This window comes from Macaca thibetana, chromosome 9, assembly GCF_024542745.1.
Source record: "Macaca thibetana thibetana isolate TM-01 chromosome 9, ASM2454274v1, whole genome shotgun sequence".
Lineage (NCBI taxonomy): Eukaryota > Metazoa > Chordata > Mammalia > Primates > Cercopithecidae > Macaca > Macaca thibetana.
In genome coordinates this window covers 79,252,055-79,264,073 of record NC_065586.1, presented here as the reverse complement: position 1 = coordinate 79,264,073, position 12,019 = coordinate 79,252,055, and the positions used below count along the sequence as shown (strand labels likewise).

At 38.3% G+C, this 12,019-nt stretch overlaps 1 protein-coding gene and 1 pseudogene across 3 annotated transcripts in view; both read right to left on the bottom strand.

Moving 5' to 3' along the window:
* PCDH15 (protocadherin related 15) overlaps positions 1 to 12,019 on the bottom strand; it is a 1,784,920-nt gene that overhangs the window by 605,025 nt on the left and 1,167,876 nt on the right. The window lies entirely within an intron of this gene.
* Positions 11,721 to 11,813, bottom strand: LOC126963456 (uncharacterized; annotated as a pseudogene).

Below are 12,019 nucleotides of genomic sequence, written 5' to 3'. Positions count from 1 at the left end.
TAACTCTCTGTATCTATGAGTTTTACTTATTTAAATGCTACATATAAGTGAGATTATGTCATGTTGTCTTTTAAGTGCCTGGCGTATTTCACTTGACATAAAGTCTCCCAGGTTCATACGTGTTGTTGCACATGATAGGATTTCTTTCCTTTTTAAGGTCCATTAACCATTTACTGTTACTGATCTGTTACTGAGGCAATCCAAACTTATTGGACAATTATATGTTATTTGAATAAATTGAAACATAACAGCTTATAAAGGGTCAAATGGTAGTAACAATCTAAGAAATAGGTTTGGAATATTATTTCTTAGCTTAAAAGATGAAGATAATACTGGTCAGAGTCCTCTAGGCTTGAATTCTGGGCTACTTAGAGTTTATCAAGTAAATTGTAAAAGGATAGCCAATCAATATTTCACATGAATTTCTGTATGAATTTCGATTTGACAAGAAAGACTTTGTAAACAAAACCAGTATTATCTGTGAACTACCTAATGTGGAAAGAAATATCCTTAAATAAAATCTTGAAAAAGTATATTACTCAATTTTTTTCCTACAGATATCCCATATGTTGTAAAATCTTTCTTCTTAAGAAAATATTTTATTCAGTTTTAGAATGTTAAAGTTTCTCCACTCTGATATATACAGAACTTCTCTAACCTTTAAAAATACTGCTTCGCTTATTACTCATGATAATTGGGCCACATACATAATTAAAGCATACCATTTATTATTTCCCCGTGTAAAAGGGCATCTGGTTCCCCAACTTAACTTCAAACTGTAATTTTAAACAAATTATAAAGTGTTTTGAAACATTAATGTGGTTGTCTTATCTATTGTCTGTGTTCATCAGGAGCTGTGACACACACAAAGGAAAGTAATCAGAGGAAGGAAGAGAAGAAGCTAAGTTCAAGGGCATTCATTAATCATGCCTTAGATGACTGAGTGTTTTATTATTGTCCCAAGTAACTGAGGCTGAAAGTATCATGAATCGTTTACATACCAGTATTCAAACATTCCATTTTTAAATTGGGAGGGGGTAAGTTTTAGAATAGAATAATGAAATTCCCTCCATTTCCTCCTAGTGTACATAATTAAGAAGAACCTAATGGAAACATGAGGTTCTAAGGTCCATGCTGGAAACAATAATCAGAACTGTAGTAATTCTCTTATGGAAAACATTAATAAAAGGAAAACATTAATAAAAGGAAATTCTAGCAATAGAATTCATTGTTAAAACTGTAAGTTACAACAATATTGCCTCTGCATGCTGACTGTAATCCTCTGTAATCTTCAAAGGCAAACAGGGACAGTAATAATCTTTTCATGTACTCTTAACTTTCTTCTCTGAAAGGCTAGAAAATGTCTTATATATAGCAGTCATACTGTCATTTAGTCAAACCCAGTTTCTATTTTTCTTCAACTTCTAGATGAATGGATGCTAAGTCTTTCGGACACAATGTGAATTTCCTAAGTGTCTGTGGACTACATCTCCTATTTTTATTTCTCGAAGTTTCTCTCAAAGCGTGATAAAGAGTTTCACTCTATTGGTACTGTTAACTGCCAACCACTTTGAAGGCCTCCTCCTCCCTTTTTTTCCTTTTTTTTTTTTTAGAATTTTTATTTATTTATTATTTTTTTATTTTATTTATTTTTTAAAATTTATTTATTATTATTATACTTTAAGTTCTAGGGTACATGTGCATAACGTGCAGGTTTGTTACATATGTATACTTGTGCCATGTTGGTGTGCTGCACCCATCAACTCGTCAGCACCCATCAACTCGTCATTTACATCAGGTATAACTCCCAATGCAATCCCTCCCCCCTCCCCCCTCTCCATGATAGGCCCCGGTGTGTGATGTTCCCCTTCCTGAGTCCAAGTGATCTCATGGATCATTTCCCACCTATGAGTGAGAACATGCGGTGTTTGGTTTTCTGTTCTTGTGATAGTTTGCTGAGAATGATGGTTTCCAGCTGTATCCATGTCCCTACAAAGGACACAAACTCATCCTTTTTTATGGCTGCATTGTATTCCATGGTATATATGTGCCACATTTTCTTAATCCAATCTGTCACTGATGGACATTGGGGTTGATTCCAAGTCTTTGCTATTGTGAATAGTGCTGCAATAAACATACGTGTGCATGTGTCTTTATAGCAGCATAATTTATAATCCTTTGGGTATATACCCAGTAATGGGATGGCTGGGTCATATGGTACATCTAGTTCTAGATCCTTGAGGAATCGCCATACTGTTTTCCATAATGGTTGAACTAGTTTACAATCCCACCAACAGTGTAAAAGTGTTCCTATTTCTCCACATCCTCTCCAGCACCTGTTGTTTCCTGACTTTTTAATGATTGCCATTCTAACTGGTGTGAGATGGTATCTCATTGTGGTTTTGATTTGCATTTCTCTGATGGCCAGTGATGATGAGCAGTTTTTCATGTGTCTGTTGGCTGTATGAATGTCTTCTTTTGAGAAATGTCTGTTCATATCCTTTGCCCACTTTTTGATGGGGTTGTTTGTTTTTTTCTTGTAAATGTGTTTGAGTTCTTTGTAGGTTCTGGATATTAGCCCTTTGTCAGATGAGTAGATTGCAAAAATTTTCTCCCATTCTGTAGGTTGCCTGTTCACTCTGATGGTAGTTTCTTTTGCTGTGCAGAAGCTCTTTAGTTTAATGAGATCCCATTTGTCAATTTTGGCTTTTGCTGCCGTTGCTTTTGGTGTTTTAGACATGAAGTCTTTGCCCATGCCTATGTCCTGAATGGTACTACCTAGGTTTTCCTCTAGGATTTTTATGGTATTAGGTCTAACATTTAAGTCTCTATCCATCTTGAATTAATTTTCGTATAAGGAGTAAGGAAAGGATCCAGTTTCAGCTTTCTACTTATGGCTAGCCAATTTTCCCAGCACCATTTATTAAATAGGGAATTCTTTCCCCATTTCTTGTTTCTCTCAGGTTTGTCAAAGATCAGATGGCTGTAGATGTGTGGTATTATTTCTGAGGACTCTGTTCTGTTCCATTGGTCTATATTTCTGTTTTGGTAACAGTACCATGCTGTTTTGGTTACTGTAGCCTTGTAGTATATTTTGAAGTCAGGTAGCGTGATGCCTCCAGCTTTGTTCTTTTGACTTAGGATTGTCTTGGAGATGTGGGCTCTTTTTTGGTTCCATATAAACTTTAAAGCAGTTTTTTCCAATTCTGTGAAGAAACTCATTGGTAGCTTGATGGGGATGGCATTGAATCTATAAATTACCTTGGGCAGTATGGCCATTTTCACGATATTGATTCTTCCTATCCATGAGCATGGTATGTTCTTCCATTTGTTTGTGTCCTCTTTTATTTCACTGAGCAGTGGTTTGTAGTTCTCCTTGAAGAGGTCCTTTACATCCCTTGTAAGTTGGATTCCTAGGTATTTTATTCTCTTTGAAGCAATTGTGAATGGAAGTTCATTCATGATTTGGCTCTGTGTTTGTCTGTTACTGGTGTATAAGAATGCTTGTGATTTTTGCACATTAATTTTGTATCCTGAGACTTTGCTGAAGTTGCTTATCAGCTTAAGGAGATTTTGGGCTGAGACAATGGGGTTTTCTAAATATACAATCATGTCATCTGCAAACAGGGACAATTTGACTTCTTCTTTTCCTAACTGAATACCCTCGATTTCTTTCTCTTGCCTAATTGCCCTAGCCAGAACTTCCAACACTATGTTGAATAGGAGTGGTGAGAGAGGGCATCCCTGTCTTGTGCCAGTTTTCAAAGGGAATTTTTCCAGTTTTTGCCCATTCAGTATGATATTGGCTGTGGGTTTGTCAGAAATAGCTCTTATTATTTTGAGGTACCTTCCATCAATACCGAATTTATTGAGCGTTTTTAGCATGAAGGGCTGTTGAATTTTGTCAAAAGCCTTTTCTGCATCTATTGAGATAATCATGTGGTTCTTGTCTTTGGTTCTGTTTATATGCTGGATTATGTTTATTGATTTGCGAATGTTGAACCAGCCTTGCATCCCAGGGATGAAGCCCACTTGATCATGGTGGATAAGCTTTTTGATGTGTTGCTGAATCTGGTTTGCCAGTATTTTACTGAGGATTTTTGCATCGATGTTCATCAGGGATATTGGTCTAAAATTCTCTTTTTTTTTTGTTGTGTCTCTGCCAGGCTTTGGTATCAGGATGATGTTGGCCTCATAAAATGAGTTAGGGAGGATTCCCTCTTTTTCTATTGATTGGAATAGTTTCAGAAGGAATGGTACCAACTCCTCCTTGTACCTCTGGTAGAATTCAGCTGTGAATCCATCTGGTCCTGGACTTTTTTTGGTTGGTAGGCTATTAATTATTGCCTCAATTTCAGAGCCTGCTATTGGTCTATTCAGGGATTCAACTTCTTCCTGGTTTAGTCTTGGAAGAGTGTAAGTGTCCAGGAAATTATCCATTTCTTCTAGATTTTCCAGTTTATTTGCGTAGAGGTGTTTATAGTATTCTCTGATGGTAGTTTGTATTTCTGTGGGGTCAGTGGTGATATCCCCTTTATCATTTTTAATTGCGTCGATTTGATTCTTCTCTCTTTTCTTCTTTATTAGTCTTGCTAGTGGTCTGTCAATTTTGTTGATCTTTTCAAAAAACCAACTCCTGGATTCGTTGATTTTTTTGGAGGGTTTTTTGTGTCTCTATCTCCTTCAGTTCTGCTCTGATCTTAGTTATTTCTTGCCTTCTGCTAGCTTTTGAATGTGTTTGCTCTTGCTTCTCTAGTTCTTTTAATTGCGATGTTAGAGTGTCAATTTTAGATCTTTCCTGCTTTCTCTTGTGGGCATTTAGTGCTATAAATTTCCCTCTACACACTGCTTTAAATGTGTCCCAGAGATTCTGGTATGTTGTATCTTTGTTCTCATTGGTTCCAAAGAACATCTTTATTTCTGCCTTCATTTCGTTATGTACCCAGTAGTCATTCAGGAGCAGGTTGTTCAGTTTCCATGTAGTTGAGCAGTTTTGATTGAGTTTCTTAGTCCTGAGTTCTAGTTTGATTGCACTGTGTTCTGAGAGACAGTTTGTTATAATTTCTGTTCTTGTACATTTGCTGAGGAGTGCTTTACTTCCAATTACGTGGTCAATTTTGGAGTAAGTACGATGTGGTGCTGAGAAGAATGTATATTCTGTTGATTTGGGGTGGAGAATTCTATAGATGTCTATTAGGTCTGCTTGCTGCAGAGATGAGTTCAATTCCTGGATATCCTTGTTAACTTTCTGTCTCGTTGATCTGTCTAACGTTGACAGTGGAGTGTTGAAGTCTCCCATTATTATTGTATGGGAGTCTAAGTCTCTTTGTAAGTCTCTAAGGACTTGCTTGATGAATCTGGGTGCTCCTGTATTGGGTGCATATATATTTAGGATAGTTAGCTCTTCCTGTTGAATTGATCCCTTTACCATTATGTAATGGCCTTCTTTGTCTCTTTTGATCTTTGATGGTTTAAAGTTTGTTTTATCAGAGACTAGTATTGCAACCCCCGCTTTTTTTTGTTCTCCATTTGCTTGGTAAATCTTCCTCCATCCCTTTATTTTGAGCCTATGTATGTCTCTGCGTATGAGATGGGTCTCCTGAATACAGCAGACTGATGGGTCTTGACTCTTTATCCAGTTTGCCAGTCTATGTCTTTTAATTGGAGCATTTAGTCCATTTACATTTAAGGTTAAGATTGTTATGTGTGAACTTGATCCTGCCATTATGATATTAACTGGTTATTTTGCTCGTTAGTTGATGCAGTTTCTTCCTTGCCTCTATGGTCTTTACATTTTGGCATGTTTTTGCAATGGCTGGTACCGGTTGTTCCTTTCCATGTTGAGTGCTTCCTTCAGGGTCTCTTGTAAGGCAGGCCTAGTGGTGACAAAATCTCTACGCATTTGCTTATCTGTAAAGGATTTTATTTCTCCTTCACTTATGAAACTTAGTTTGGCTGGATATGAAATTCTGGGTTTTAAATTCTTTTCTTTAAGAATGTTGAATATTGGCCCCCACTCTCTTCTGGCTTGGAGAGTTTCTGCCGAGAGATCTGCTGTTAGTCTGATGGGCTTCCCTTTGTGGGTAACCCGACCTTTCTCTCTGGCTGCTCTTAAGATTTTTTCCTTCATTTCAACTTTGGTGAATCTGGCAATTATGTGTCTTGGAGTTGCTCTTCTCGAGGAGTATCTTTGTGGCGTTCTCTGTATTTCCTGGATTTGAATGTTGGCCTGCCCTACTAGGTTGGGGAAGTTCTCCTGGATGATATCCTGAAGAGTGTTTTCCACCTTGGTTCCATTTTCCCCCTCACTTTCAGGCACCCCAATCAGACGTAGATTTGGTCTTTTTACATAATCCCATACTTCTTGCAGGCTTTGTTCATTTCTTTTTCTTCTTTTTTCTTTTGGTTTCTCTTCTCGCTTCATTTCATTCATTTGATCCTCAATCGCTGATACTCTTTCTTCTAGTTGATTGAGTCGGTTACTGAAGCTTGTGCATTTGTCACGTATTTCTCGTGTCATGGTTTTCATCTCTTTGATTTCGTTTATGACCTTCTCTGCATTAATTACTCTAGCCATCAATTCTTCCACTTTTTTTTCAAGATTTTTAGTTTCTTTGCGCTGGGTACGTAATTCCTCCTTTAGCTCTGAAAAGTTTGATGGACTGAAGCCTTCTTCTCTCATCTCGTCAAAGTCATTCTCCGTCCAGCTTTGATCCATTGCTGGCGATGAGCTGCGCTCCTTTGCCAGAGGAGATGCGCTCTTATTTTTTGAATTTCCAGCTTTTCTGCCCTGCTTTTTCCCCATCTTTGTGGTTTTATCTGCCTCTGGTCTTTGATGATGGTGATGTACTGATGGGGTTTTGGTGTAGGTGTCCTTCCTGTTTGATAGTTTTCCTTCTAACAGTCAGGACCCTCAGCTGTAGGTCTGTTGGAGATTGCTTGAGGTCCACTCCAGACCCTGTTTGCCTGGGTATCAGCAGTAGAGGCTGCAGAAGATAGAATATTGCTGAACAGCGAGTGTACCTGTCTGATTCTTGCTTTGGAAGCTTCCTCTCAGGGGTGTACTCCACCCTGTGAGGTGTAGGGTGTCAGACTGCCCCTAGTGGGGGATGTCTCCCAGTTAGGCTACTCAGGGGTCAGGGACCCACTTGAGCAGGGAGTCTGTCCCTTCTCAGATCTCAACCTCCATGTTGGGAGATCCACTGCTCTCTTCAAAGCTGTCAGACAGAGTCGTTTGTGTCTGCAGAGGTTTCTGCTGTTTTTGTTATTTTTTACTGTGCCCTGTCCCCAGAGGTGGAGTCTACAGAGACAGGCAGGTTTCCTTGAGCTGCTGTGAGCTCCACCCAGTTTGAGCTTCCCAGCAGCTTTGTTTACCTACTTAAGCCTCAGCAATGGCGGGCGCCCCTCCCCCAGCCTCGCTGCTGCCTTGCCGCGATATGGCAGACTGCTGTGCTAGCAATGAGGGAGGCTCCGTGGGTGTGGGACCCTCCCGGCCAGGTGTGGGATATGATCTCCTGGTGTGCCTGTTTGCTTAAAGTGCAGTATTGGGGTGGGAGTTACCCGATTTTCCAGGTGTTGTGTGTCTCAGTTCCCCTGGCTAGGAAAAGGGATTCCCTTCCCCCTTGAGCTTCCCAGGTGAGACGATGCCTCGCCCTGCTTCAGCTCTCGCTGGTCGGACTGCAGCAGCTGACCAGCACCGATCGCCCGGCACTCCCCAGTGAGATGAACCCAGTACCTCAGTTGAAAATGCAGAAATCACCGGTCTTCTGTGTCACTCGCGCTGGGAGTTGGAGACTGGAGCTGCTCCTATTCGGCCATCTTCCCCTTTTTTTCTTTTTCCGCACATGTAGGCAAGCAGTAAGAAAACTCAGAGTCCCTCTCCTTTGGCTATGGCAGGGAAGTTCAAACCATTTAAATCCTCACCTATTGGAGCTGAGGGTAAGGGACTCACTTGGATCCAACCCTTAACCCCATTAAATACCAGAACTCCACTGCCTCTTCCTTAGGTTTCACTTCTCACTGAACCTGAAGGCTTTTTGTTGTGGATTATTTTGCCCTTTAGTAGGTAATAATACCATGTAAGTAATAAATTTGTTTCATTTCCTTTCAGTCTTGATATCCATAAATTACTAGGGGCAGGAATGGTGTAGAGTTTCCTAGTATTCACCAAATAAAGTAAAAAACACACACACACACACACTGAGATAAAATTCTAGAGAAACATCGTTGCCACACACAGTTTTCTTGCTTGCTCCTGATAAATATAACTTTCTCTATCCACGAGTTCAATTAACAACTTTGGATAGGAAATATTCATAAGGAAAAATGGATGGGCTGCATGAAAGGAGAGTGTTCTACCTGACTTTATTCACTAATCAGAATATGCCTCAAAACTGGGTAGCAAAAACTGAGCTGTGGGTTTTGAGAAAGATTCCAATAACAAGAAAAATGTACAAACATTTTTATTGCTGTTTATCCCTAAGCAATACAGCATAACAACAATTTGTACAGCATTTACATTGTATTAAGTATTACAAGGAATCTAAAAAGGATTTAAAATACATGAGAGAATATAAGTAGGTTATATGCAAATACTAGGCCTTTTTTTTTTTTTTTGGGACGGAGTCTCGCTCTGTTGCCCAGGCTGGAGTGCAGTGGCCGGATCTCAGCTCACTGCAAGCTCCGCCTCCCAGGTTTACACCATTCTCCTGCCTCAGCCTCCCGAGTAGCTGGGACTACAGGCGCCCGCCACGGCGCCCGGCTAGTTTTTTGTAATTTTTAGTGGAGACGGGGTTTCACCATGTTAGCCAGGATGGTCTCGATCTCCTGACCTCGTGATCCTCCCGTCTTGGCCTCCCAAAGTGCAGGGATTACAGGCTTGAGCCACCGCGCCCGGCCAAGGATTTGAGCATCTGCATTTTGGTATCTGTTGGGGGATGGGAGGTGGGGCAGCAGGTCCTGGAATCCATCCCCTATGGATACTGAGAGACAAACATACATAGAAGCTACAAATGTGAATTACTTATTTCGCCTCTTGCTGTTGACTTAAGGAAAACTATGCACTGTATCATCAGTATAGAGAGTTCTTGAAAAGCCTAGATCCTCCCAAGGTTTGAATAGGTTTTGAAAATAGTGAGATGTGGTGTTAGCTCAAATAAAGAAAAGAGAAGCAAACCTCTAGGGAAAACCATTTCCCCTTTTAGAAGCAAGTTTGAAGTGGCAGATGACTATTCCTTTTTCTACTGAAAATATTTTCTTGGGCTTCCTGTCAAGTAATGTGAGTTGCAAAAGACGTTGAAGATTGGACCAACTAATGAAATGGAATCAGGACATGGTTTCATAAAATAAGAGTGTATTTTTTTTTTTTTTTTGGTAATTTATTTATAGTTTCTTCCTTTTTTTGTTTACTTTTTTAACTTATTTATATTCCAAATAAGGTTTGTCATTTAACTAAACTTTTTATTTTGCCCCACATATCATTCCTATGGCTTCTTAGATTTAATAGGATAATAAAATTTCTAAAGCCGCCTGGTCTATGGCTTCCTTAAATTAAAACTGCCTCTTTTACCAAAGTTACTAAAGACAAATATAAATAATCATGACCAATATATAAAGATATGAATGACATTTACAGAGAATAACTTTACTCAGTTATATAGGGTTACCCATAAACAAAGGGAATTTACTAGCTTCAATTAAAAAAAAATCTCATGGCATCTATGATATTTACTTCTGTCATCTCCACATTCAAAGGAAAACAAACACAGATTATCCACAGTTAATCACTTTTTATTTTACAAATGCTCTGTAAACAAAATGCTTCTCACACCTATTCAGTACAATTAAAACATAATAATATAGCTTTGCCAAAAGGTGTATTCCAAAGTTATCAGTTAGATTTATTAACTGATAAAGATGCACAATTTAATGTGAATGTTTCCTTTAGTGAATGTACAGAATTCTCTCAAAGTTAAATTATTCAAAACATATCTAAACTCATCTAACTCAAAAATGTAGAATTCTTATACTCAATATCTGCACATTCTCACATACAAAATATAATCTAAATGTTATTTTTAACAATGTAAAATTTGTTTCTCTCTTTGTTATTGCCAAGATTCCACTGACTGTTGAAATATAAAAGAAAAACAGCATTAAATCAGGTGTGATAAAATCACCTTTTTCTGTTTATCTCCACTACTGGCATTTATTGGCACTTGGAAACTATTTATAAAGTCATATTCTTATTGCTAACATCAATTATTATGCAAATACTTGAAATTTTTACTGACTTCATAAATAATGCATGAAAGTCTATAGACTTCAACTAGTGAGCATTATCTTTTGTGGTTTATAAATACAGAATACAGAATAAGGTATAGTTTGGATGAGTCTGAACAACAGATGTTTCTGCTTTATGAATTCTGGTCAAATCATTTGGAAAGAGTTTTATTTATACAATAAGCATCTGCATTTTGGAAAGTTAAACTAAAAATTATTTTGTCATTTTCTCTAATAGCTTGGGACCTACATAAATCTATTAAGTTGACCATAAATAGAACTGAAGGTGATAGTAGAGGTGTTTAAAATAAGTTTGGATAGTTTTTACACATGTAAATCTATAACATACCTTTACCAAAACCTAATATTTAAGAAGAATTAATGGAAATTATACAGTTATTCCAACTCTAAAGTTTTATGACACAAATATATTATTTACATAGTATCTTCACATTAATTTTGTTTAAAAATCTCCATTATACTTTAGAGGGGATTTCAATGAGAATATGTATACCCCATCACATTTTATCAAGTTGAAAACTGATTATGGAACTTTTTGTAGGTACAGAGCAAGTTTAATCCATTTAACTGATGCCAGACTTCAGGTGTTTATGAATAACTATCAAGTATTCCTTTAATAATTTTTCTTTACACGCTAGTCATCCTTACTTCCTTCAAGTAATTGTTAATTTGCTTGATGCCAGGAGCTCTAAATTATGTAGAACTCATTTTGCTAATTTCCATTATAATATATATTTTGTACAAAAATTTGCATCCTCAACACCCACAGTTCAGTTTTTGCTGCCCAGTTTTGATGCATATTCTGATTAGTGAACAAAATCATGCAGAAAACTCTTTTATTAAAAATAACCAAAACAGGCCGGGCGCGGTGGCTCAAGCCTGTAATCCCAGCACTTTGGGAGGCCGAGACGGGCGGATCACGAGGTCGGGAGATCGAGACCATCCTGGCTAACACGGTGAAACCCCGTCTCTACTAAAAAAATACAAAAAACTAGCCGGGCGAGGTGGTGGGCCCCTGTAGTCCCAGCTACTCGGGAGGCTGAGGCAGGAGAATGGCGTGAACCCGGGAGGCGGAGCTTGCAGTGAGCTGAGATCCGGCCACTGCACTCCAGCCTGGGCAACAGAGCGAGACTCCGTCTCAAAAAAAAAAAAAAAAAAACCAAAACATAGTTGGGAGGGGGTGGTTAGGGCATATATTTTTGACCTTTATTTATCTCTTAGCCAATACTAAGTATTTTCACATATAATCCTATAAAATGCTTCTCCGTGTTACACTTGAATACTCAGAGTTTTGAGGTTATATATAGAATTTCACAATTGCCTTTTTATTTCTCTATTCAACAAATTCTACCACTTAGACACTGGCTTTCTCTGTTTCTTCTGTGATAGTTGATAGAATTTTACCTATATTTACCCCAATAAATGAATTATCCAGCTATATTTTGCACAGGGGTCCTGCTAATCTTCTTGTATTGTTCCAATTTTAGTATATGTGCTGCCAAAGCAAGCACCAGCTATTTCTGAAGAACTGATATATACTACTAAGAACACAAGATAAAGAGAATCCTAGGAATAAAGTTGGTAAGCCATTTTTTAAAATTCTGTTTCCTATCCTTTCCTTTTCCTTCTTGTCTTCCATTCTAGAGCTGATTCACAGGAATCCTTCAAACACTTCTTGGATAGGTCTTTCTGGAGTCCCTTCAAAAGTTCCTGTTTA